At 44.4% G+C, this 25,932-nt stretch overlaps 1 protein-coding gene across 3 annotated transcripts in view; it reads right to left on the bottom strand.

Annotated features, from left to right (window-relative positions):
* The window catches only part of LOC119659148 (cryptochrome-1-like), a 126,018-nt gene that overhangs the window by 29,442 nt on the left and 70,644 nt on the right, over positions 1 to 25,932 (bottom strand). The window contains exon 10 of one of the 3 annotated variants that reach the window (XR_005250322.1): positions 1,869 to 1,969. The exons of 1 other annotated variant lie outside the window; for it this stretch is intronic. The gene's annotated coding sequence lies outside the window, so the exon portion shown is untranslated. Of the gene's footprint in view, positions 1 to 1,868; positions 1,970 to 9,300; positions 9,569 to 25,932 lie in introns of those variants that run through there. One more of the 3 variants, XR_005250323.1, reaches the window with a different exon arrangement.

Here is a 25,932-nt window from a genome sequence, read left to right as displayed (position 1 = left end):
GGGAATCTCGCAGTTAATATTCTGTTTGATATCGACTCTCCGGACATAAAGTTGCGCCTAGCGGATGCAGTAAACATTAAGCCAACACTGCATTCATGTTCATCATCAGCAGGCTTGGAGGCTGAGTAAAATGGCACAGTGCTGCAGAAGAGGGAGGAGTGCTCCCCAAATTTCCATGATCTTGAAATAATAAAACTTGTTGTTTCTTTTTCGTTGGTGTGGGTATTTATTCTTGCAAATACCGATATTTCGGGAACCACTTGTTCCCTTCATCAGTGCAAACAGTGAAACCAAAATACTAGAAGTCCTAATCAAATAAGGTGGGCCGAAAAACCTGGTGTCCATCATTACCAAACCGATCGACAGTCTTCTGTGCTGCGATCCAAATGAAGGACCAAAATTATGTCGAACAACATGCAATATCCTAGGAAGGCCCGTCCTATACTCAAATTTGTAGATAATAATTTGTAGCGGAATATCAACGCTTGCGAAAGAAAGAAGAACAACATCTTAATGATCGGTCGTGTGCCATCGGAGAAACTTCTGCCCGCATACGGCGAATCCCACGGTATCAAGCTATTACTGAGTGAAAAGATAGGTGGATCGAGTTAAAGAAAAGCCTTTGGACCCAAAAAAAATATATAGAATATTTGGAGGTAACTCGAATAATGAGGCAAAATAGTTTAGCAGTTTTTGAGCAGGCACGCAGGTTATCAAGTACACTCCTTGCGAGTTGGGCATGACAGTTCAAACTACAACTGAAAAGGATATGGACAAAAGCCGAAAAGGGTAAGGAGCTTAAGCAGGAAAAAGGGCGACCTAATAGCATAAGGTAGTTCTGCAGGATAGTAGAAGGAAAATGGTGTTATTTTAGTGAGATAAGGACTCACATAAACTTCTGACAGTAGAGAATGGAACTTTTTGAAGCGTTCCACCTCAAAAAAACAATTCGGAAAAACGGAAGCTCTACACCAAAGCATGCCTTTTACTATAGAGCATGAGATTTCTCAGTCTGCATATGCTGACCAGGCATTTGAACGTGATGAAGGTTAGAGAAGAAGCGTCTACCGAAATTCATTTCAATAAGTGTAGTCACTTTTTGTGAGAAGCAGGCAGTAAATTGATTTTATTAAGGTTTCGTCTTTAAGCAAAACCTTAAAAAGAAATGGGTACCTGCTTCATAAAAAAATGAAAACTCTGACCTAACATGTTAGATATCGCCTTCTGTTTGTAGTTAAGTCCAAAATTAATAGACCATTAGCTTAATCCCAACTACAATGTTATTTTATTAAGTATATATATTTCGGGAGCAACTTACTCCCTTCATCAGTGCAAAGCTAATTAGCTTAGTTGCTCCCGAAATATATATACTTAATAAAATAACATTGTAGTTGGGATTAAGCTAATGGTCTATTAACTCTGACCTACTAAAAATTTGTTAGTAATAGTAGAATTTCAACGAAACTTTCCACAATTATACGCTATACCATTCTTTATAGGGGGCCCTTCCCGTTCCTATTGGTTTTGCAAGTCCATAAGTATCTAAAATATATAAGTATGTATGTATCTATTTCACAGTTCATCTTTTGTTCACCAAATTTTATTTCAATGAATGCAGTCGCTTCAGTGTGTACGTGTGATAGACACACAAATAGGCAGGAAACCGATTTTAATAAGATTTCCTTTTCATAAAACCTTGAAAATGTTGAAGTACAGAACTTCAGTCCGCATTTAGACTGAGCTTCATTTCATTCAAATAGATGCTAATCAGCATCTAATTAAACAGAATACTACAGAATCCCTAATGGTTATTAGATATTAGATAGATATTCCCTAAATTATAAGATCTACATGAGGATAGCACTTACCTTTATATTTTATATTTAGGACGACTTTCTAAAAGCTGCTTCGGCTGTATTTTCTCTGCAGATTTTATTGGAACACCCATTATTGTGAGTTACACATGAAACTATGGAGTAACCAAAAGATACATAATATCTACATCATCACCAAATCACCAGTTGTTTATTATGTTGTCTTTACTAGCGGGAAGGTAAATAAAAGTTCTTGATAACAGCCATACTCTTTTTACGCTAGCGAAATCACTTTATGTACTATTGAAATGATTAAAGCAATTCATGGGAATTTCGGAAAGATAATTTGACTGTAGAGAATTACGAATATGTACTATGTACAAAGAAACTTCAAAATTTCAAATTTAGATTGGAACAGCATGAGATGCTTAGTTATACCAGCTTCCAAAAGTAAACATGGCGCCAACCGAGAATCTTCTGGGAGAGGAGAAAAACAATGTCAGAAAGGACCTTTTCTTGTCAAAAGTCCTCCTTGGAGAATCAGAACGAAATCGAAGCGAAATCGACCAGACAATGTGCTCCTCTTCATTTCGAAGAGCCAAAATAAAAATACTTTTCATTACAGTGAAATTTTTAGATTTGACTGTAACCCTTTAAGGTAGGTTTTAAGGATTCACTTAAAGTACCCCCCGCTAGACACTAAAGGAGATTAAAATTTGAGGGCTAGCAGCCTGTGACTCTAATGAATTTGGGGCATTATTAGTTTTTGGAATATGCACACGTTCCTCGACAGTAGTACCGAGGGCCCCCAACTGCACACCTTGAGCGATAACCCTAAAAAATATCGACTCTACAATGCCAAGCCAGCGTAAGCGAAGTAAAACAGTAGAATTCTTGAGAGCGCTCCTATCCCTCTTGCGGCAGTCACCTGTGCAAACTGCAGCTTTATTTCTGACCGATGCCGTGGAAGTTTCCTCCAAGAATGCCGAAATATTAGAAAGACAATTTACCATCCCCCGGGAGGACCTGTGTAAAAAATGCAAGAGCCTAGAACGAAACCCAGATTTCACATCAAGGATTTCGCGATGATCTGCTCCATTTGGAGTGCACTATTGAGGTTGGTCCAGTAGGTAATTCCAGCTTTGAGTTCTGACTGCCGGCGCTAGTTCCTTATTGTAAATACCAAATTTTGCAGGACAGAACATGTCAGATATTAGATACCTGGCCTCCGAAAAATGGCAGAGAATATCATCCGCATGCTGGGCAAACAGAAGTCGGGCATTGATTTCCCTACAGTAAAAGGTTAAGTTCATGAATGCCAGGAAGGACAAATCAGCAGCTTCCTGTTCGAATTGGATCAAAAGTGTCTTAAAATGCTTAGGGACAGCCACCATATTGTCCATCATTTTTTGCCACGATAGATTGAAATTCATTCATACAACGAAACTGTAGAATATCATCTTCATTTTGAAAGTGAAGGACGATGATGGTCTTCGACTCAAACAAAATAGATCAAATTGCGTCATCTTCGGTGCACTTCTCCACGATGGAACTGCGCACAAAGGATAGTGCATACAATGGCGGAACCGCCATATGGAGGCTCGCACTGGCGAAGGAACTAAAGAGTAAATCTTACCTGTTAATAACTTCTCCTACACCTTTTACGGAACAAATAGAAGAAAGGGAACTCAGAGACATGAATGGAACTGGCTTGACACCGGATTGTAGGTTCGGATCTAAGCAAACCGGACACCGTAAAACAAAAAAATGTTCCGCGTGAAAAGATAAGACCCTTTATCGGTGAAGACATGGACACTGCTGCACCTCCATATACCGCAATTTTCAAAGAAATCAAACATGAGGTGATCAAATTTTTGACGATACGGTGTGAGGTAGTGAGTTTATGTCGAAAACCACAAAAGTTAGTCAAATTAAACTACAGGAGGCATTGGCAGTTTACTACTACAGTAAGGGTGTCTAAAAACACGTGGCAGCAATGGATTGTAACTCTTCAAGTGGTAAGGAATCGCAGACTTCAAATCCATCCAGGATTTTAACAAATCAGGTCGTGATTGAGGCAAGGATTTTGGAGGCCTCACCAGATCCATGTTCCCCAATTGAAAAATCTATGGAAGACAGGCTCTCCACTTAAATGAAAAATCTACACCAATTGTCTACGGTGTGGTCAGCCAGAAAGGATAGAACAGCAACTCCCTTAGTGAGAGGAACTGGAAACCTAAATATACCGACCTTCCGATGACACTATTGCTTAATACTTCCGGAAAACGGGTGAATAACCGCTTGGCATAAAGGAATTTCAACCGTAAAAGAGAGGAGACTACAAGCTTGCCTGTTAGAACCTGGGCCGACATGAAGATGTCGCGGCCATAGTGTTGATTGCAGCACTTGCCACCAGGCGCTTTGAAATAATTGAAGCCACGAAAAAGGAGTGAGTCTAAATCACTAAATAGTTTTTACCGTTAAACAATTGTTCTTTTTTGCTTATCCGTATATTTGCGACCCCGTTCAGGTAATGATTTACAATAAATATGTCTAACAACGATTCCTGCGATGAGAGCCAACCCCATGTTGCTTCAAGTGCTCTAGCTGGCTAGACAGAATTAACCACAATGTCCGTGTCATTTTGGCTGTCAACGATCCAGTCTCATACATAAAAGGGAGATATCACACAGTGCAGCAATTATAGAGGTATCACGTTGCTGAGTACCATCTATAAGATATTCTCCGCTATCTTGCTAGGCAGCAGGGTCACTCTCAAGACCATTCGACATCAACAACGGTCTACGACAAGGGGATGCTCAATTATGCGTCCTCTTTAACCTGACCCTCGAGAAATTGATCCGTGATGCTGATGTAAATGCAAGAGGTACGATCCTCTTTAAGTCCACCCAACTACCGGCCTATACTGACCATATCGACATCATGGGAAGAACCAACTGAGACGTACAAACTGCTTTCGTCCAGATCGAGCAGGCGGTGATGAACGCGAGATCTTGGGCTGCACATCAATGAAGGTAAGACAAAGTATATGGTGGCAACGTCAGCACCGAAGACCAACCAACCAACAACATCAAACCGCACTGGTCAAACGGGAAGATTAAAGATAGGAGAATACAAATTTGAGACCGTTGATAATTTCTCCTATCTAGGGTCGAAAATCACAACCGATAACAGTTACGATGATGAAATCCGTGCATGGTTGTTGTCAGCCAACAGAGCCTATTCTAGCTTACAAAAACTGTTCCGCTCGAAACGTCTCACCATAGGGTCAAAGCTCTTACTGTACAAGACAATGATCTTGCCAATCCTCATGTATTCCTCGGAAACTTGGGTTCTTAGCAAGAAAAATTGCAAACTCTTGGCCGCGTTCGAGAGAAGAATTCTCCGAAGAATTTTTGGCCTCCTACATGAGGATGGATGATTCCGTAGCCTACACAATGACGAAATCTATGGGCGATACCATGACCGTCCGGTTGTGGACAAAATCCGGCTCAATAGGTTACGGTGGGCGGGTCACTTAATCCGCATGGATGAGGATGATCCCACCCGGAAAGTCTATAAGGGTAATATCTGTGGTAGAAAAAGAAGACGAGGCAGACCCTGCCTAAGATGGAGCGATGGCGTAGGTCAGGACGCCAGACAGCTTTTAGGGATATCGAATTGGTGGACCTCGGCGCAAAACCGGGATGTCTAGAGTTCCTTATTAAGGCAGGCCTAGACCGGATACCGGTTGTTGCGCCGTTGATGATGATGAACGATCCAGACAATCTGTAGAAAATGGCCATCGCAACTAACCGCGAAGAGAAGAAGCAAATCTGAAACTAGTTAGAGACGACGCACCTTCTTCGTATTTTAGTGTTTCTTATAAATCAATAAATAAAGTAGTCCAGCAGAATGTTCAAATTACCGTCTGATCCGGTTTCCTATTCCATGAAGCTTTTTGAACGCATTCTTGGCAACCGAATTCGCGAAATCGTTGAAATAAAAGTGATCAAGTCGGATTTGTGAAGAACTGCGAAACTACTGATGCAATACACACTGCGCGGTTACTCATGGAGAAACATCGTGAGAAATATCGCCCTATTTACATTCCATTTCTGGATCAAGAGAAAGCGTTTGACCGTGTGCCACACGAACTCATCTGGTATGCTCTACGACAACACCTAGTGCCAAAAGAGGATTCTAAAGCAAAGTTTGAATTGTGGTCGTTGTATCAAAACCGCTTCGTATCTCTGTTGGCATTCATCAGGGAAGCGCCCTCTCACCCGCCCCCCCCTCTTTGTTCTTGTTATGGACACTGTCACAAGGGACATCCAACGTTCAGTGCCCTATACATTACTTTATGGAGATGATGTTTTTCTAGCGTCTAATAGCAAAAATGATTTCAAGAAATTTGTCCAAATTTTCGAAACGGCGTGTAGAAATATACAATGTACCGTTGATTTGATTGGTAGTTGGTGCCTCAGCCAGTAAATCCAAAAAACAGTAAATCCAAAAGACAGCAGTAGTATCAGAAGAAAGGAGAAGTATTTAGAAAAAGGCGGAAACTGGTTGGACTTTTTCTCCCAAAGATTAGGGGTACAACCCGTCAATTCTCTGAAGAAGGAAACTATCTGAGAATCATTCTAGATAAAAACCTTCTTTGACATCAACAGGCATAGGTCAAAACGAAACAACCTCTCATAACCTAAGGGCATGTGGCAATGTGAATATACGTAGTGCGTGGCGAAATAAAATGAGGCAACTAGCCGCAATGAACTTGTGTCTGGGAACACAACATCCCGCGCAGCTCTAGATACAAAATCTAACCTCCTCCTCAGAGGGCGGGGGCTGTCTGAAAATCATGGTCAGAGAGAGCATGATACTAAAAGTCGGCTTGGTCTATTACAACACAGGAACTAAGCCAGTTATCCCTTTAAAGGTAACTCTTGGAAATATTAAAAGATAGAAGAAGGTAAAGGCCGACCTCAGTGAAACCTAGATTCCCTTTTTATCATATGTTTCTTAACTTCTAGGCTAGTCGCCCAAAGTCAAAGATGGATCAAGGCTTAGAGATTCTAGCTATAAACTCCATAGGAAGCGTGGGCTTCTAACACTACCAATATTGCGCTTATTTAATTGAATCCATTTTGATTGGTTTACTCACTAGACCCTTATATTAGGTGCCAATCCTCTCTGCTGACCGAGGCTAGACACATGAAACAAAGTAAAAAGACCAATGTAGACCGCACATAGCGCTTACATTCTGATTGATATTCACAGCCGTTGTGATTACCTTTCAGCCCTTTTATTGGGAGGCATCTTTTCTGAAGGCCGCTTTGTTGCTCAATAAATTCTCTCAACCAAATACGGATTCAATCATTACTTTGTAAATAAAGCGTAGATAAAATAAATATCTCTTGTAACTCCTCCAGAGGAAGCACCATCAATTCATCTCCTGAAGCACTCAAAATGCGATTCAGTCCCACCACCCGGAAACCTCCAGTCCACTTCCTCAATAAATTATCTAAGGGAAGCCCATTCCAAATCCTAGTTCCTCTCAAAAATATCTTCACGTTTCACACTACAACCATTAAACGAAACTGAAACCGAAAGACAGCATAAAACATTTACGACGATCAAAAAGTTTTCTGATTAATTCACCCGTTATGACGACTAGAATGGCTGAGTACACCGAGCACCCAATTTATCGTCACTGGTTAAATTTAATTGTTATCAAAGCAAGAATTATAAATAATTATTATTTGTTGTCTAACTACGTCCTAGACATGGGCTTGGCTGCTTGTTATGAGCGACCACATAAAGGTGATTACCTTAGCATACGCTCTAATACTGAAGACTCGTAGTAAGAAAATATTTGCTACTTAAATCGCAAACGTGTAACTAAAGATTCTTCATTTTAAGGCCCTCACAATATCTTTGAATTCATATCACGTAGAATTATGGAATAGTTGAATACACTTGGTGACTCTTACTGGACTCGGCCTGCCATTCCAATGTGTCGTGTGTCGTTAAGAATGTTACTATGTGTATCTTTGTATCTTTTACGTAGAGCGATCGGCATGTGGTTACCAAGAATATTTCTGTTAAATAGGTTAGAACTTCAAGAGATGTTCCCTATATGGAAAATGGAGTTGCGGAAGGGCTTGTGTTGAAGAGGCTTCCAAAGAACCATGAATATTGAGTGAATGAGTTATTTGAAGTGAAATACGACTTTGTTGCGGAAGAATTATCACAAATGGCCCATTCGGTGTACTGGTCACCGATAAGTACTGCCTGCTTTTCAACTTGCTGGTAAAAGGTGAGTATTGCGCCAAATGGATGTCGCTTTTTAGAAAGTATCTACGAATTGGAATTGGCTACTACACAAGCCAGGTGAAGGCCCCAAGGTACCAGATGAGAAGCCCCGTGAATTGTCGTCAAAGTGAGGGTGTCAAAAAGTGCCCAAAAACGGGTCCCTCCATCCTGAACCAACCGATTTCGAAGTCCTCCTTCAATTGGCCATCCTTATTTTTCCTCAGTGTACTACGCAGTGGTAAACCAAGTCCTCCAATTCACCGAACATCCCTGGTATTTCAAGATAATAAGATGATCAACCTAATGAATATTAAGACCACTAAGTTAACATTAACGTCGACTCTCGAATCTATCAGGCTATTAAGCACGAGTTCGAATTACTCCTAAGCAAACACAATCTTTAAAAAGTACTCCTGTGTGAAACCATCGATATACCGCAGTGTCCTTAAGTCCCTCGAGGTCAACATCACCTCAACCGATACGACCTCTGTATACGCCGTTTCCCTCTAATATTTCAATCAACTCTTTGTACTGAATGACCTATCACACCATTAAATCATTTGGTTGACAGCCAAACGAATAAATCGTGGTCCCTCATTTATGGGACGCCTAAAAACCAAGCAGGATAGCTTCATCAATAATTGCATACTGCACCGGTAGCCGATCACATAACCCTCTACACGAAGTGTATGAAGCATAGTTTTCGAATAAAATAAGTTAGTTACCTTCCAGTAGCCAAACCTTTCGTTTTTAGCTATGATGAGCCGACGAGTAACCAAGCCTTTATTTCTCCCTCTGGCTGCCAGGAACACTGACCTGCAGAGATTCTACAATAGTAATGTATTAGCAATATACTGCGTGTTCTTTACAGTTTGGCGTCTAAGGCAGTAATTCAGAAGTCGGAGAATGCCGCAAAATCTTCTTCAGCGCCAGGAAGCGTACCCAACGTAGCAAGCACGACCTAACTTCAGAGGATCATATAACCAATTTACGAAGGCAAAAAAGAACTACAAGCGGCCATTTCGAGAATTAAGACAGGACATTTCAAAAGCCTATGCAAAAAAGCGGACTTCGACCGAGAGGGTGGTACAAACAGGGCAGCCATCAACGCCGATCACCAACCTTGATTTGCTGCGGAGTATTATTGAAATTATCTTACCTTAAATTCCAAGTGAATCGAATCTAAGCACTGTTCAGGTAGATCCCGATGAAATTTCCGAGGATGCCAGAGAAGAAGTTCTTGAGGCCGCGAGGATGATTAACACCATGCTTACACGGCATCCCGAATAAAGCATCACCATAGAATTCTATCTGGAGAGGCTGTTGTGTTACGATTTGGAAGATAGAACTAGGACGTAGCAAACAACCGGTAGCGTTCCATAAGGATTGGTCTTCTGTCCTCCCCTGTGGATTATAACGACGACGCAGTTTTGACTCTACAACAAGAGATGACTGTTAAATGACATTGAAGTGACAATCATGGTCAATATATGGAGGAGATCACGATATTGACAAACGAAGTAATTTGGGAAATCAGATCTTGGCTAGAAGACGCGGATCTTGCGCACGTAGAGCATAAAACCAAGGTAATCCTAATCAACAAACAAAGAAAAGAAATATCGGTGGAGATTAGGAATTGGCGAACACACCATAGACTCTCAACCGGCGCTCAAATACCTAGGAGTTATGATTGACCAAACTAAACCTCAAATCACATCTTGAGAGTATAGCAACAAACACTTCTAGAGTTAGTACACTGCTGGCGAAAATGCTGTCGAATATTGCTGGTCCAGGGCAAAACCGTCGGCTCTTTACTTCGGAAGTTGTTAGCTCCATCTTGGTTTCTACAGCTCTTGTCTGGACCTCGCAATTAGAACAGGAAATAAATAAAACCGATTAAGTGTTCAACTTCAGTATCTTGACGAGTCCAACGCCTCTAGGACCCAAGACAGCTGGGACACCTAAAAGACCCTCGATTGAAAATTATCCCCCCCCCCCCGCCGTTGTCACTCAAAAAAATGTGAAAAAATTATAAAGGTTGCCCAGAAAAGAAGAAGTTTGTGAGGAAAGTGGTAGACAACAACAGGAGCAGCAGTTCCTAACTGACCCTGCCCGCGACGTAATACCAAAATGACAGTCCTGCGGCAAGCGAAGGAGAAGGAGGTGGTTTTAGTGAGTCTCACCGAACCGTATGGCAGAAGCCGATGGTAGGTTTTGAACCTTTCCATCTTCCAACAACCAAAATAAAACGAACAGATGGACCAAAGCGATCCCAAAGAAAAGCAGTACGCTACCTCAACAGTGTCACAGGGAATTTATGTAACAGCGTATGGTCATTAATTTACCGCCAAGCAAAAGAGTATGGGAAAACAGAGGGATCCTTTAGGGAATCAGCGAAACGAAGGTATCGAAGGAGGAAAGCTTGTGCTCCTAGTGTGAACTCCAAGGCGAAATCCGAGGGGATTGAAATTGGGGGATGGAAAACGGTCGTAAACGAAAGACGGAGACCAACAAACCTTCAACAATGGTAATCTATGATTCCCAGGGATATGAGTACTAGAAAAGGTCAAAACTAACCCCGACGATCTCCGTGGAAGTGGACCTAAAAAAAGCGACCTCATATTTAAGCTGGAAGAAAAATCTGTACTTTGCTGAAGAAACAATTTAAATTACAGGAAACTTGCCCTAATCGGTCGAATCGTTGCAGAAGTTGGGGGAACGAAAGGCATATTGCCAAGAGGAGCGGTAGGCATCCTAAATGCATATTGTGCAAAAGAAAGGAGAGAAAGGATAATCGGCATATTTCCGAAAGTGGTAAATGCCTGGCACTTACACAGGCGTCAACTACAATCAGAAAATGAAGTCAAATAAACTTCAATCATTGCAGGGATGCTTAGGATTCCCTCGAGACAAAAATTGACTTCAGAAGTGAAAACTATAGTGATGATGACATGCGAGTGACAGATTCGGGAATTTGGGAATTCGGTCGCAAAGCCATACATAAGTCAATCGACTAGTGGCGAAAATGAGCAGAGTATTTCTGCACAACTGGTACGGCCAATCCAATCTCACATTGTCTAAATTTGAAGAGATGCTAGATAACCTTATTCTCGACGAAGTTGAAAAGAGAGTACTATGAGGAGCTACTGGACAGTAATGACCGCTAGAGGCCACAGCCCTAAAATGATTGCCGGCGATTTCAATGCGTGGGTCCTGGACTAGGGAAGCCGAGTGACGAACACTAAGGAAAAAATACTTTTTGAAACATTCGCGGTGCTAGACGTTGTACTAGCCAATGTTGGATGCATGTCCACCTTCTGAAGAGGAGAGATAGCCTCGATCATCGATCTGACTTAAGTCAGTACCTCATTGACGGGAAAGATGCCTGGCGGGTGGATAAACATCAAACTCACAGTGACACCAACTCATCTTTTTCGACATTAGAAACAAAGAAAGTGACCGTCGAATGCGCAATGGGGAACCCGGATAGCTAGCTGGTAAAGTAGGTTCCTGAATGAGGAGACAGTTATGTCAGCGGGCAACCTAGGTATGAGAAATCTACAATATCGCGATGGCGTTTCCACCACAGTAGGAAACCAAACTACTGGTGAAAGAAGGAACGTTGTTGAAATCATCGAGTCTGCAAGCCAGGGGATGTTGTCAAAGGACAAGATGCAAGCCACGATATCGGCAAATGCAGCAAAAGTACTAGGAACATCGAAATAGCCCTCAGAAGACCATACAGAAAACTTGACAGCTACTTGGGGCAAATGCGAACCCGTGGAACGCTGCCCTCATGTTGCAGGTACAACATGATTCGTGGGCAAAACTTTTCTCAGGTGACATGGTCGCAAATCTTGATTAGAATAATTGCAATTCTTTTCAGACAACACTGTTCTCTGTTCCCAAGGTGATCGAAATCTTCGGGCAAATTGAGGGGGATAAGAATTCAGGTTTTGAAGAGATTACGAACAAAGCCCTGAAATTCACTGGTAAAATCAAGCCCACGTGGTTCAATCGTGTATGTTAAAAGGAGTGGATTCCACCCAGTAGAAAAACCAAAAGTTGATTATACTAACGAAGCACCAAAATCAGGTGCACCCATATCATGTTGCTCTATCCGTCTTTCAGACACACACTTTCTTATGGGATACAGTGAATATAAGAAGTACTTACATCACTTCGGATCGAACGAATCCCCCGAACGCGCCACTACACTCGAGGACTAAATGGAATTGGCGATGATCAGAAGACCATGGTTGACCAGAATTGACCAAGAGAGAAAAACTAACCCAAGAACTTAAAAAGTTTGCGAAATTGGCCGTAAAGGTCCGCCCACTGGATATCGCGCGAACCTAACGAAAGATGACACGAGAAATAAAGCTTAAAATAAAACAGTTATAAAAATAACTGCTCTATTCGGAGCCAAGTGCCTCAATGGAAGAGAAAATCCCCAGTGAATCACATCCTCAATCAATGCTCCTCCAGCCGCAAATGTCCATGGGCGCGGTCTTTGACCTTCCACTGTCCTAGCTTCACCGATGAAAAAGGGAGGTTAAACGACACCCCCAAAGTAGTTATCGGTCGAAATCCGAAAGCAGATTGGAACGTAACAGTCGCAACAATAACTACGACACCAGAAATACTTTTGGAACTTGATCCAGCCCAGAAAGCGTGTAGACCAGAGCTTTCTCCACGAAGTAATACTTCACGGTGACCCCGCTATGTTTTTAGTTGGTGAGAGTCCCACACAATGCTGCTACCTTTCACAGCAGCGTCTTTTTAAGATTATTTATTTGTTATTATTTGGAACTATGGAGAACTACACGATAGAGCACCAACATACTTAAAGCTAAGAAAGACATCAGGCTGGTCTACAAAAGCATTGCATGAGCGAATCTCCATAGAAGCGCCTATAGATCTACCTGGCCTCCTAAAGGCCACTCATCCCCAAGAATCAGGTGCCGCCTTGCAGTAACCAGAAACGAGCTGCTGGAGATCCGTAGTAGAATGGGTAACGAGAAAACTGTGGGGCTGGGCAACACACCGATTAGGGCCCTCAAGCTCCCGGTGAAATCAAGAGACCAGGCATGTTTGCTGAGGGGGTATTTCCAACTGTACAAATGGTAAAATCTAGTTTTACTGTTCAAGGCTAGAAAACATGCAAGCGAACCATTCTATTATATAAACGGAAATGTAGGGAAAAGAGAGAGGATAATTTCCAATAGATTGCTCCCGGCTGTTGAGAGCCAAGAAAGCTTTTCAGGACGACAGTACTGATTCAGCCAAATTAATAATTGATACCATCAAATTGGTTACTAGCTTGCCTTAGAAAGTGATTTATAGAAAGGGTTTTACCGAAAAGTATTGTGCTACAATTGGTATTCCCAGCTATTTCGCTGTTATTTTATAGCCACTTAGCAGAAAGAAGGCTAGAGGTACGCCATCTCCGCGGATGTCCCACAACGTTCCGGACTGGGTCTGCTGCTGTAGAACATTATGCCACTTCGGCCACGCTGCCCCCAGGGAGAGGTGAGGCAGTGTCTGATGAGTTGCCCCTGCCCTGGACGAAACCGCAAGTCATAGATTTTGCAACTTGGGTCCCTGTCCAAAAATGAGGGTTCCGTGGACCACAACCGAGAGAACATGTTCCTTTCCAACTGGTCCGGTCCACCATTAAGTAGATGGCAGACTTAGGACAGACATAGGCAGACTTATTTAGACGGGCCCTATTGATGCTTCATCAAGTGGGGACCGCAAGAAATCCAAACGATTGGCCTCAGTGGAAAAATAAAGATGACACCGAAAATGGCTTCTGACATCAGAAAGCTGTCCCTAAAAATCCATACGTCGCCCATCCCCACAGTAAACCACGTTATCTGCCTTTGCCTACATTATTCTTAACATATTTTATAAACAAATGCGATGAATTTGTCTTCACGGTCACTAAACCTCTCATTTTCATGGTCAAGTTTTCGCAATTACAGTCTCGTCTCTAATTACCAAAAACTGATTTTCACGATCAATATCACATCACCACCGTCAACATCTTTAAAGATCACACATGTCCCGGCTAATTTCCAGCCCAGCCTTTCTCATGCTATTTAGCCATTTGTCTGGTGGAGAATATTATCTGAAAGTCCAAATACGAAACACATCAGAAACTCAGACATCAAAGTAGTTCCACCAAACCCACCCTAATGCACAACACTTGAATCCAATAGACTGAATGGCATCATTGAAGCAAATCTTCCCAGCATTTCCATCAAGTCAACTCAATCATGTTTGAGATCTCATTTAAGAAGCCACAGCCACAACCATGAGTCCACATCCAGCCGGTGTCCATCAAATAATTTTTATCTGGTATGCAAGAGGAATTTGTGAGAAATAGCCCAGACTGGGCTGCATCTCTTCTCCTATCGACGCAAGACTGAACGTTTGGAGGAGCACTAATGACATGATCGATCATCGCTTGTCCAAAGACGCGACTTCTCCATACTTTTTTTCTTATCTTTTGTCGTTTTGATGGCTTAGATGCAAATTGTGGATCCATAACCACACAGCTTCCGCCTGACATGTGGCCAACATCTTGGGGAGTGCTTTGGACAAGACCCCCCAAGACCCCCAGAACTTAGAGCTTTTTCTTAGCATGATCACTATCTGGTTGGCAAGCGGATAGTGAACGCAGAGAGAACATATCTGCCGGTCTCCTGAAGTAGCTTTGTGCGGGGAATATCTGGGTCCACGATCACCATGTGCTCCACCAGCAGAGCTTAGATGTTTTAGCGCAAAGTTAGCGTCTAAATGAGAAGAGAATCATTTAAGAGAAAAGTGGACGGATTCTATAAAAAGCGACAAAATTGAAAATTCAGTCCCATATTATCCATTGTTAGTACGGAAGGTAAAGGATACCCACAAGGTGGTTGAAAAAAAAGCAACTAAAATATAACAATACAATCTTAATATAAATAACACCGCACTTGTCAGGCGTAACCAACTTCACTACGTAATTAATAAAGGTAAATGGCTGCAGTGGAGTCAAAATTCTTTCTCAGATTGAAATAACTATCTCCCTATCCTTTTCAATCAGTCTTCACTTTTGTAGGAAGCGAGAGGCGTTTAGATACATGAATTACTGGCTACACCTGCCGACGTCCTGAGCTCCTGTCCAGCGACCCATTACTCAACGTTGCCTCACGCCCCAAACAAATAGTCGTACTGAGACTAGTTTACCACAGCACTCTTCAGGCGATAACATCAGAAGCATGTCCAACTCAGCTCCGCACACCTCTCTCGTGTATGAGGCTGACGAAGGATGGTTCGCCTGACCGAGTGGTTGCCTCCTTCATAGTCACATACCCCCAAGACTTCGGTGTCGCTGCCTAATCTTCCTTTTGACAAGAAGGGACTTTATTTAGCCTTATCAAATGTACAAACTAAGAAAAAACGGTGGAGAAGGTCATAGACAACTACATTAGAACTAGCGTTCTAAAGCGTAATCCCCTACATCACTGTCAACACGCTTATCAGGCAGGACGGTCAACTGAAACTGCTCTGTATCAGCTGACAGAGGTACTACGGGACGCCATAGAAACAAAAGAAATTGCACTGTGCGCGTTTTTGGATATCGAAGGAGCATTCGACAACACATCGCACACACAGAGGTACAAGATACCCTGAGCCGCAAAGGAGTGGAAAACACCCTGGCATTCTGGATGGGCAATATGCTAGAAAGCAGACAAATAGAGGTACAAACAGGTACAAATTCTATTATCATGAACACCACTCAAGGCTGTCCACAGGGTGGAGTACTATCGCCGCTGATGTGGAGTATGGTAGTGGATGAACTCCTGGACGTGTTAACTAATACTGGAATACAAGTCCAGGGCTACGCGGACGACATTGTTCTAATCTGTAGGGGCAAATATGAAGATACCCTATGTGATAGAATCCAAACTGGATTAAGGATTACTAGTGCCTGGTGCAGGAAGGTGGGACTGCGGATCAACCCAACCAAAACCACCATAGTACCATTCACTAGGAGGCGTAAGCTGGATCACCTGAAAGCCATAACATTACATGATATGGAGGTGAAACGAGAAACAGAGGTCAAATATTTCGGAATCACGCTAGACCAAAAATTACTCTGGAAAACACATGTCGGAAACACTTGTCGAAAAGCCACGAGGGCTCTGAAGACTTACAGATCCATAGCAGGAAAAAAAATAGGGTTGCAGCCCGAAGATACTACTTTGGATATATACTGCAATAGTAAGACCAATGATTACCTATGGAGCGGTAATCTGGGCAGAAAGAACCCAACTCAGCACACAAGCCAGGGAATTACATAAGCTCCAAAGGCTGGCTTGCGTGTGTATCAGTGGGGCAATGAGGACATGCCCAACGGCATCCCTGGAGGTCCTTCTGGGATTAACCTCTCTCCATCTGCACATATACTCGTAGATGCAGGCAAGGAGATCAATATTCAGGATGGCCGGTAGTATGAGTGAGGCGCGAAGCTGCCTAAATCGAAGGAAGATTGATATTCTTTCTAGGCAGTATCCCGAATTACTGATACCGAGGGACAACATGACAACGAGGTTTCACTTCGATAAGAAGTTTGAAACACTTTGAAGTAACAAGGCAAACTGGGAGAGCGTGGCTGCGACATACGGCTTAAACCAGCAACTGATTACTTGGTACACTGACGGATCCCTCACAGCAGAGGGAGCGGGTGCCGGTGTCATTGGTCCAAGGAAAATGTACTTTGAGCCAATGGGCAGGTACACTAGCATATTCCAGGCGGAAATTTAAGCCATAGACAAATGTGCCTCCTTTAATCTACAAAGGAACTACAAGAGGCAGAACATTGCTGTTCTCACCAACAGCCAAACACCGATCAAAGCATTTAGGTCCAGCTAGGTGAACTCTAAACTGGTACGGGAATGCCTTGAGAGACTGAATACACTCGGCTCGTCCAACAAGGTCTGGATACTTTGGGTTCCAGGCCATGCTGGGTTGGAAGGCAATGAGGCAGCGGATGAACTAGCCAAGAAGGGAGCAGGGATGCCTTTACACGGGTCAGAACCCTTCTGTGGAATCGGAAACGGTTTCATGGCTATGAATCTAAGAAACGAAGAGAAACGGTTGAGGCAACTATATTGGGCAGGCCTACCAGGGATGGAGCAGTCCAGGGTGCTTATTGGGGGATACGAACCCATGCTTACAAAGGATTGCTTAAACCTCGCCAAAAAGAACCTCCGAATCATAGTGGGAATTCTCACTGGTCATTGTCGGCTGAACTATCACCTAGGGAAGCTACGGATATCTACGGACACTGCCTGCAGGTTCTGTGAGGAGGAGGACGAAACCTCTATGCACGTCCTGGGACAGTGTCCGGCACTTCTGTAAAGTAGGTCGATACATCTGGGAGAACACTTAATACCAGATGCAAAGCTGAAACTTCTGGAAGTGGGAACATACTAAAGTTCCTAACGGTTACAGGCCTGCTTGAGATACTATGGTCAACAGGTACACTATAACCAGTAAAAGGGGCACAATAGTTCTTCAAGGACGCGGTGCGACTTTCCCTTAACAGAAGAAGAAAAAATTTCCGGCCCACCCACCTACCTCGAGGAATTTTAATGATTTTTCAAGGACGTAAGATTTTTTTTATTATACTAAAATGTAAGGCGTCTAAAGACCAAGCTATGGAGGTGCAAGCTGTCTTCTTCAGCGTTACATCACATCATATGTATTACTGAAACCTGGTTAGATGACAAAATTTTACATTTTGAACTCCTCCAAAGTTACTCTGACTTTCGTTGTGGCAGAGACGGTGCTACACTAGGCAAGTCAACCAGCCGAAACACCCTAATAGCTTTTAAGCCTCCTTTCTGTGCCGAAATCATCTTTTACCCTTCCTCGCCCCCCCCCCCCCCCCTCGATTCCACGAGTCGTACCCCAACTCCCTTCCTCCTATACAAAGATTTCGTCGACGAATTATCATAAGTAGTAACCGTATTGTTTTCTTCTCTTCCTTTTATCCCCTGTGGCGATTTTAAACTTCCAATGATCACTTGGTCCAATACTCTCAGCCTTCCACCCTTGCCCAATACCTCCTCACAGCCCTCCTTTTTTTATCACTTTCACGGTGCATCCAATTCTACTAATCTTGTCTCTTCCAACCTTCCTGTGCGTTGCTTTTCCCTATCCTCTAAGTCGCTATCACGTTGCATCTGACGCCCATTATGCTAATCACGAGTTTGATGCTCAGATTAGCCAACACTACTCCCCTGTCGTGCGCAAGCATTCCAAATCTAACTTTTGAAAGGAGAATCTCGAAGTCCTGGCGACAAACAGTCTGGTTCGAGATTGAAGTCCACAAAAAAAACTGTCAAAAACTGCTGATTAAAGGGTAGTATAGGTCCCAGGGCAAAACGTGGTTTGGTACCCACGATGAAGCATAAAACCTGGGAAATGTCTGCTGAACCAACGCCAACAGCTCTACTACCAAACCCTATCTCTACCTCCACGTCGTGACCGCTGGGAACTCTTTCTTAACGAAAAGCTGCAGACAGAGAAGGAAGAAGGCGGGTCCCCCGCGCCTAAAAACCGGACAAATTGTACCAACCGGTGCTCCAAGTTGGGGGTTGGGTAGGGCTGACAACCCTACACGAAAAACCCAAGTTACGGAGCCACAGAAGGAGCCTCGCGCAGGCTAGATTTTACAACGACGATCCTGGCAACGAAAACGGCACACCGATTTGCGCATTTTCACATGGAACGTGCGCTCCCTGTACAGATCGAATGTTGCTGAGCAGCTTGTCGATACCCTCCCCCATTATAAGGCTGTTTGTTACAAGGTTACAAGAGGACCAATTTTCTGGAGAAGAGCCGCTACACCATATATTATAGTGGCCACCCAGTAAACCATGTGCTGGGAATAGGTTTCCTAGTCAGCCAAAAAATGAAATCTGCTGTTATCGACTTACAAAATATAAGCAAAATGCTATGCACTTTGCGTTTGCGAAGCAAATTTAGAAATATAAGCCTCACTAACGTTCACGCCCCTTCAGAGGAGACTGCAGAGACGGAGAAGGATACCTTCTACGAGGCAGTTGAACAGACCCTCGAAGCCTGTCCCAAGTAAGATATCAAAATCATACATGAAGATTTTAACAGTCAAGTAGGGACGGAGTCCGTATTCAGACGATGCGTCGACCCTCATAGCTTTCATAAGGATTCCAATGCTAAAGGACTGCGGATTACTCATTTAGCAGTATCGCACGAAATGGTTATTGGAAGTACCTGATTTGCGCAAGAAACGGTTCACAAACATACGTGGGTCTCTCCAGATGGAACCAGTTTCAACCAAATTGACCATGTGTTGATTGAATGCCGCCACCTCTCAACATTGGTAAATGTCAGAATATATAAGGAGCCAATATAGACTCGGATCACTATCTCGTTGGCATAGTATTCCGGGCTCGAATTACAACACCGCCTACAATCCCCTCTGACAATTAGGTGAGAGTGAATACTGAAGCCATTCACAACACGGCCCTCCATAACATCTATAATGGGCAAATGGATGTCGCAATAACCGGTAGCTAACAGTCCCGAAGACGAAGCATCAACAAACCATCTTCACAACCACCTTAAGAGCATTATCATTGATACGGCCACAAACATAGTTGGCCCCAGCCGCGGAAAGAGTCGAAATGACTGGTTCGACGATAAATGTAAACCAGCAACAGAATGGAAAATTGCATTCTCAAAGAACCCGGGTACGCACGGAGACTCATCATGAACTCCATCGAACGGAGAAACAACTTCACAGACAGAAAGGAAGCCTGGGAGAACCAACAGGGAACTCGTAAAGAACAGGGAGCAGCCACACCAGGGAAAGAAGCTTTACCAACAAGTCAGCAGGATTAAGCCACCACGACGTTCATCCTGGCGAAACAAAGAAGGAAATCTTATTTCCGACAGAAATCCGAGTTGGAGGTCCCGCCAACTGAAGACAGTGGACATATACTGCCACCACCAAGTATGGAAGAAACAATCCGTGCAATTCATCGGCTTAAAAACCATAAGTCGCCAGGAGCGGATAGAATTACAGCCGAATTGGTTAAATATGGGGGGAACCAATTACACCAAGCAGTTCATCAACTTGTGCTGAAGGAATGGGACAGCGAATCAATGCCTGACGATTGACAACGAGGCATTATCTGTCTCATACATAAAAAGGGAGATATCACACAGTGCAGCAATTGTAGAGGTATCACGTTGCTGAGTACCATCTATAAGATATTCTCCACTATCTTGCTAGGCCGGATAGCCCCATACGCCCAGAACACCATTGGACCATACCAAAAAAGCTTCACTCCAGACACGTCAACAACAGATCAGATTTTTACTCCGCGGCAAACGATGGAAAAACTGCCGAAATATGGCCATCAGCTGCACCATCTTTCCATCGACTATAACATCGCCTATGACAGCATAACCAGGGTAGAACTGTGCACGGCCATGAGAGAATTCGGTATCCCATCGAAAGTGGCAAAACTGACTAGGCTGACACTGACCAATATACGAGGCCAGATAAAAGCAACAGGATCACTCTCGAAACCATTCAACATCAACAACGGTCTGAACATGGGGATGTCCTATCATGCGTCCTCTTTAACTTGTGTGACGCGTGATGCTCAGGTAAATGCAAGAGGTACGATCATCTTTAAGTCCACCCAACTACTGGCCTATGCTGACGATATCGACAACATGGGAAGAACGACCCGAGACGTACAAACTGCCTTCATCCAGATCGAGCAAGCGGAGATTGGCGCGAGATATTGGACTGCACATCAATGAAGGCAAGACAAAATATCTGGTGACAACGTCAGCACCGAAAACCGATCAACCAACAACATCAAACCGCACTCAAATAGGAAGACAAGGAGATGCGCTATCATGCGTCCTCTTTAACCTGGCCCGGAGAAAGTGATTCGCGACGCAAATATCAATGCAAGAGGCACCATCCTCTTCAAAGCCACCCAGCTACTGGCCTACGCTGACGATATTGAGATTATGGGAAGAACAACCCGAGATGAACAGTCTACCTTTATCCAGATCGAGCAGGCGGTGCGAAATCTTGGGCTGGACATTAATGAAGGCAAGACGAAGTATATGGTGTAGAGTAGAGTAGAGCTATCATGCCCGAAATCTAAAAAGATTTCAGGCTGGTCCGCAGAATCTTTGGATCAGCGGACCTTCATAGAGACGTGTTTGGATCAACCTGATAAAGCAGGCGCCTCTACGGAAAAAGCCCTTCATCTGGTTCAATGTATCGCCAAAGCATGTGACTTGTCCATACCTAGCAGGTGCTCATTCCCCAGTAGAAGACCAAACTACTGGTGGAATGATGAATTGACCGGCCTTCGATTAGCCTGCCACCGAGCCAGAAGAGTAGCTCAGAGAGCGGTAAGTAGAGTCGATCAGGGGCAGAAAGAGTGCGCTGATAAGACATCCCGCAAAACCCTCAAGCTGGCTATCCAGCGAAGCAAGAGGAAATACTTTAAGAGCGCCGACACATTCCAACCATCTCTGAATGTGATGGCAATTCCACCAGTCACCAGAGACAAGTTGCTGCAGATCTGCGGTAGAAAAGGAGACAATAAAGCGCCAGGCCTGGACGGAGTACCGAATAAGGCCCTTAAGCTTACCGTGAAATCCAGGTCTGACATGTTTGCTGAGTTGTTCGAAGCATGCATGCCCTATACTTCTACTTAAGTCTGGTAAACCTCCAGGTGAACCATCCTCATACCGACCCATATGGACACTCTAATCTATAATAGATTACTCCTGGTTGTTGAGAGCCAAGGCGACCTATTAGATCGGTAGTATGCGTTCCATAAAGCCAGATCAACCATTGATGTCATCAAACTGGTTACTGGCTTGGCCGAAGATGCAATCCACGGAAAAGGTAGTACCAGAAAACGCCTATCTCGCTGCTATCGTCGATAGTTATTTAACTGAAACAAGGTTCTGGTATGACACCGATGACGGACCCCAGGAGTACGTTGTTTCCGCGAGTGTCCCGCAGGGCTCCGTATTGGGCCCACTACTGTGGAACATCATGTACAACGATGTACCTAATCTTCCCCTTCCGCAGGAAGCCAGAATGGTGGGTTACGCTGACGACATAGCGCTGGTTCTTGTCGCAAAGCATCTCGGAGATGCTGAGTTATACTCAAGCGAGGCAATCAGTGCTATTAAAAATTGGCTAGAGAGCTCTGGTCTGACACTTACGGAGGAAAAAACGGAAGCAGTCCTCATCACTAAGCGCCGGAAGAGAAATTACGCCTGTATTAGAATCGGGAATCATATCACTTTCAAGGCAGTCATCAAATACTTGGGGGTTTTGATAAACAGGAAGCTCAGCTATAAGCTACGTATACAGTATGTTTGCGATAAATCATTCGCTGCTAGTATAGCCCTGGCGAGGATGATGCCGAACATGGGGAGGCCACGGCATACCTCATGCTTTATGCAACCCCAGTTTGGAGGGAGGCGTTGCAGATGTCAGTTAACACTAACAAACTGAGTGCAGGCTATAGGAAGACAGCCCTGAGGGTATACTCTGCCTTCAGGACTGTCTCAGATTACGCAGCATTCGTCATCTCTGGAATAATGCCCATTGACATCTTAGCAGATGAGATGTCGAATATATACAATGCGAAGCCAATCTCTCCCTTATCGCAGACGAAGAACGCTGAAAGGGAGAGATCCATAAATAGATGGCAATAGCGGTGGAAACGCTCGGGAAAGGGTCGGTGGACTCACAGGCTCATTGCTGCCATCAAGGAGTTGTTGGAGACACGACATGGTGAGATTAATTATAATCTCTCCCAGGTTCTCACGGGGCATGGAGGATACCGCCAGTACATCTCACCCGACTGTCCAAATTGCGATGGAGTGCCAGAGGACCCAGTAGATGTATTCTTCCACTGTGCGAGATTTGTGGAGGAAAGGAGGAATTTAGAGGAGACTCTAGGAGCGGTGCTGGTACCAGAAAATCTGGTGCGTAAAATGGTAGCACATCAAGAGAACTTGTTTTGCAAACAAAACCTTAAAAAAACACTTAATGCTGATCAAGTGTTAAGCCCACAGGAGCGAGACAAACACAAGACGTTCACAAGAATCCATGAACCCAGGGCATTGAGACTGAGTGAATAGAACTCTCCACTTCGGCAATATTCCTCTGTTTAACGGGCTAAAAAGATGAGAGTATTTACCAGTCTCACAGGATGTTCCGCTTGTCTATTCTAACTTTTGCGTATTTCGTCGATTGTCCCCATTTCTATTCTTCGATGAGACCTTGACTGCCTCATAGAAAAGAACGAAGTAGAAGAGGCCACCTAACGCGAATGCCCGGAGGTAGCCAATGCCCAGATTGATCACCTCTGCGCAGGCCAAAAACTCGCTGTAGTGGAAGTTGCCGAGCAATACGTGAAAAAGCTTCTAAACAGCGGGAAAATAAGAATCTGGCCAGCCCCAACCAAATGTTACAGATGTTGGGATTATGGGCACACATCTGCAACCTGTCGGGCATTTGACCGAAGGGCAACATGCCGTAAATACGGTCACCCAAGCCAGAAAGCGAACACCTGCAAATAAAAGGAAAGCTGCGTTCTATGCAGGGACTAAAGCTGATTTAGTACTCATCAGTGAGAAGAGGCGAAACAAGGACCCAGCTTCATGCCACCCTGATGTATCAGGATTCGGTGTTTAGGGATAACGTTTTTTCGTATCTATCTTACGCCGAATGAGACGATGCCGGACTTTCGACGTAGGCTTGATGCTTGGAGGATGCAATCTTAGGCACGGACGGGCGGAACCTCGTCGGGGGTGACTTCAATGCTAGGGCGCTTGAATGGGTCATGCCTCACCCAGACTCCAGAGGGAAACCAATTCTGGAAATGGTGGTGAGAACAGGACTGGTAGTTCTAAACATCGGGTCCACCCCAACTATCCGGCGCCCAGGCTGCAAGAGAGGCATTCCAGACGTAACCTTCGCGTCGGAATCCGACGAGTTCTGGAAGACTTCAAGCGACCATCAATACATTGCTCTCGAGTGGTGGACACAAACTCTAGATGTGTGCCACCCCGGCAATCTGTCTGTGCATGGAACGTCGCGAAAGTGATCACTGGGAGGTTTTTCGAATATCTTAGAACAGGTGAGGGCGGGTTGGAGGGTACTCCTGGGGCCAGTGGCGCCGCAGCTGACACTGCCATAAATTCAGTTATGAACCTGATAACGACGGCCAGTTTTTAATCGAGTCCCCACGGGTCCCCATTCACCTCGTCGACCAGATCTGGTCAGCAGCCAGCTTTGTTCTTCTTTATTACGCTGCGCATTTTTGCATTTTTGCTGATTTGTACTCCGTCATTATGGTACATGCCTCCTCCCGGTCGCTTAGGCGTTGTATTAAGCGGCTCCGTCTCCATGCCCAGGAGGGCATCGAGACCTGGCAAACCTTCTATGTATTGGTGAACAGAGCTCCGGCAGGAGTGTCACAGGCTCCGCGGCTTAACACAACGCCTAAGCGATCGGAAGGAGGCATGTACCATAATGACGGAGTACAAATCAGCCAAAAGGAGACTCTGCAGCGCAGTAAACAAGAGCAAAGTTCACTGCTGGCGGAATCTGATCGACGAGGTGAATGGAGTCCCATGGAGACTCGGTTACAAACTGGTAACCCAAAAAATCGAGGCTCTGCGGAAACCCTGTATGTGATGATGACGTTGGCGCAGAGAGCGCGGAGGACTGTCCACTTTTCTTTACAAAGGAGTTGGAACAGGCAATTCTCTCCATGAAAAACAACAAGGGGCCAGGACCCGATAATATTCCAGCAGAGGTATACAAACTGGTATTCCAATACCGGCCAGACTAACTGCTCGGTGCATTCAACACTTGCCTAAAAGAGGGCACCTTCCCTGCTCGTTGGAAAGTGGCGGTCAACAAAGGGAAAGGCAACGCCGAGTTGCCGTCTTCATACCGCCGACTATGTATGCTTGACACTGCTGGAAAAGTGTTTGAAAAGCTCAACAGAAGTAGACTCGCTAAAGCGATACGCGCTGCCAGAGATTTATCTCCCCGGGTCAGAGGAGGATGAAGGTCACCTCGGGGATAGCACAGGGATCCATCCGAGGGCCGAACTTCTGGAACGCTACCTATGATAATCTGCTTGAACTCGACATGCCACAAGAGTTGCGCCTGGTAGGTTATGCAAATGATACCGCGCTGCTTATTGCTGGACGCACTGTCGAACAGGCAAAGCAGACTTGGCATATTGATGCGACGGGTAAGCGGATGGATGACTACTCATGGTTTCAACCTTGCATTGGAATAAACCGAAGTAGTCATCCTGAATAAAAACAGAATTCCAACCCTGCGTCCCATATCGGTTGGAGAGTCGATAATCGAGTCAGCGGTAAAGTACCTCGGGTTGACTCTTGACTCAAATATGAGCTTTTTTGGAGTTTCGGCATTAAGTAGACTAATGGCAAATATTGGGGGTCTTACGTCTAGCAGGTGATGTCTCCTAATGAGTTCAACGCAGCCTATCCTGCTCAGCGGCGCAGAGGTTTGGGCTGACGCTCTCGCGTCTGCGTATCGCACTGTCTCTGAACTCGCGGTGATGCTGATCGCGGGAGTGATTCCCGTTGCTCTTCCTGCTAAGGAGCGCCATATACAAGCTCAAGGAAGATGAGCCAAAGGAGGTGGTTGCTCGTGAAG

The sequence above is a fragment of the Hermetia illucens genome, chromosome 6 (assembly GCF_905115235.1).
Source record: "Hermetia illucens chromosome 6, iHerIll2.2.curated.20191125, whole genome shotgun sequence".
NCBI lineage: Eukaryota > Metazoa > Arthropoda > Insecta > Diptera > Stratiomyidae > Hermetia > Hermetia illucens.
This window is presented reverse-complemented; position numbering and strand designations above follow the sequence as displayed.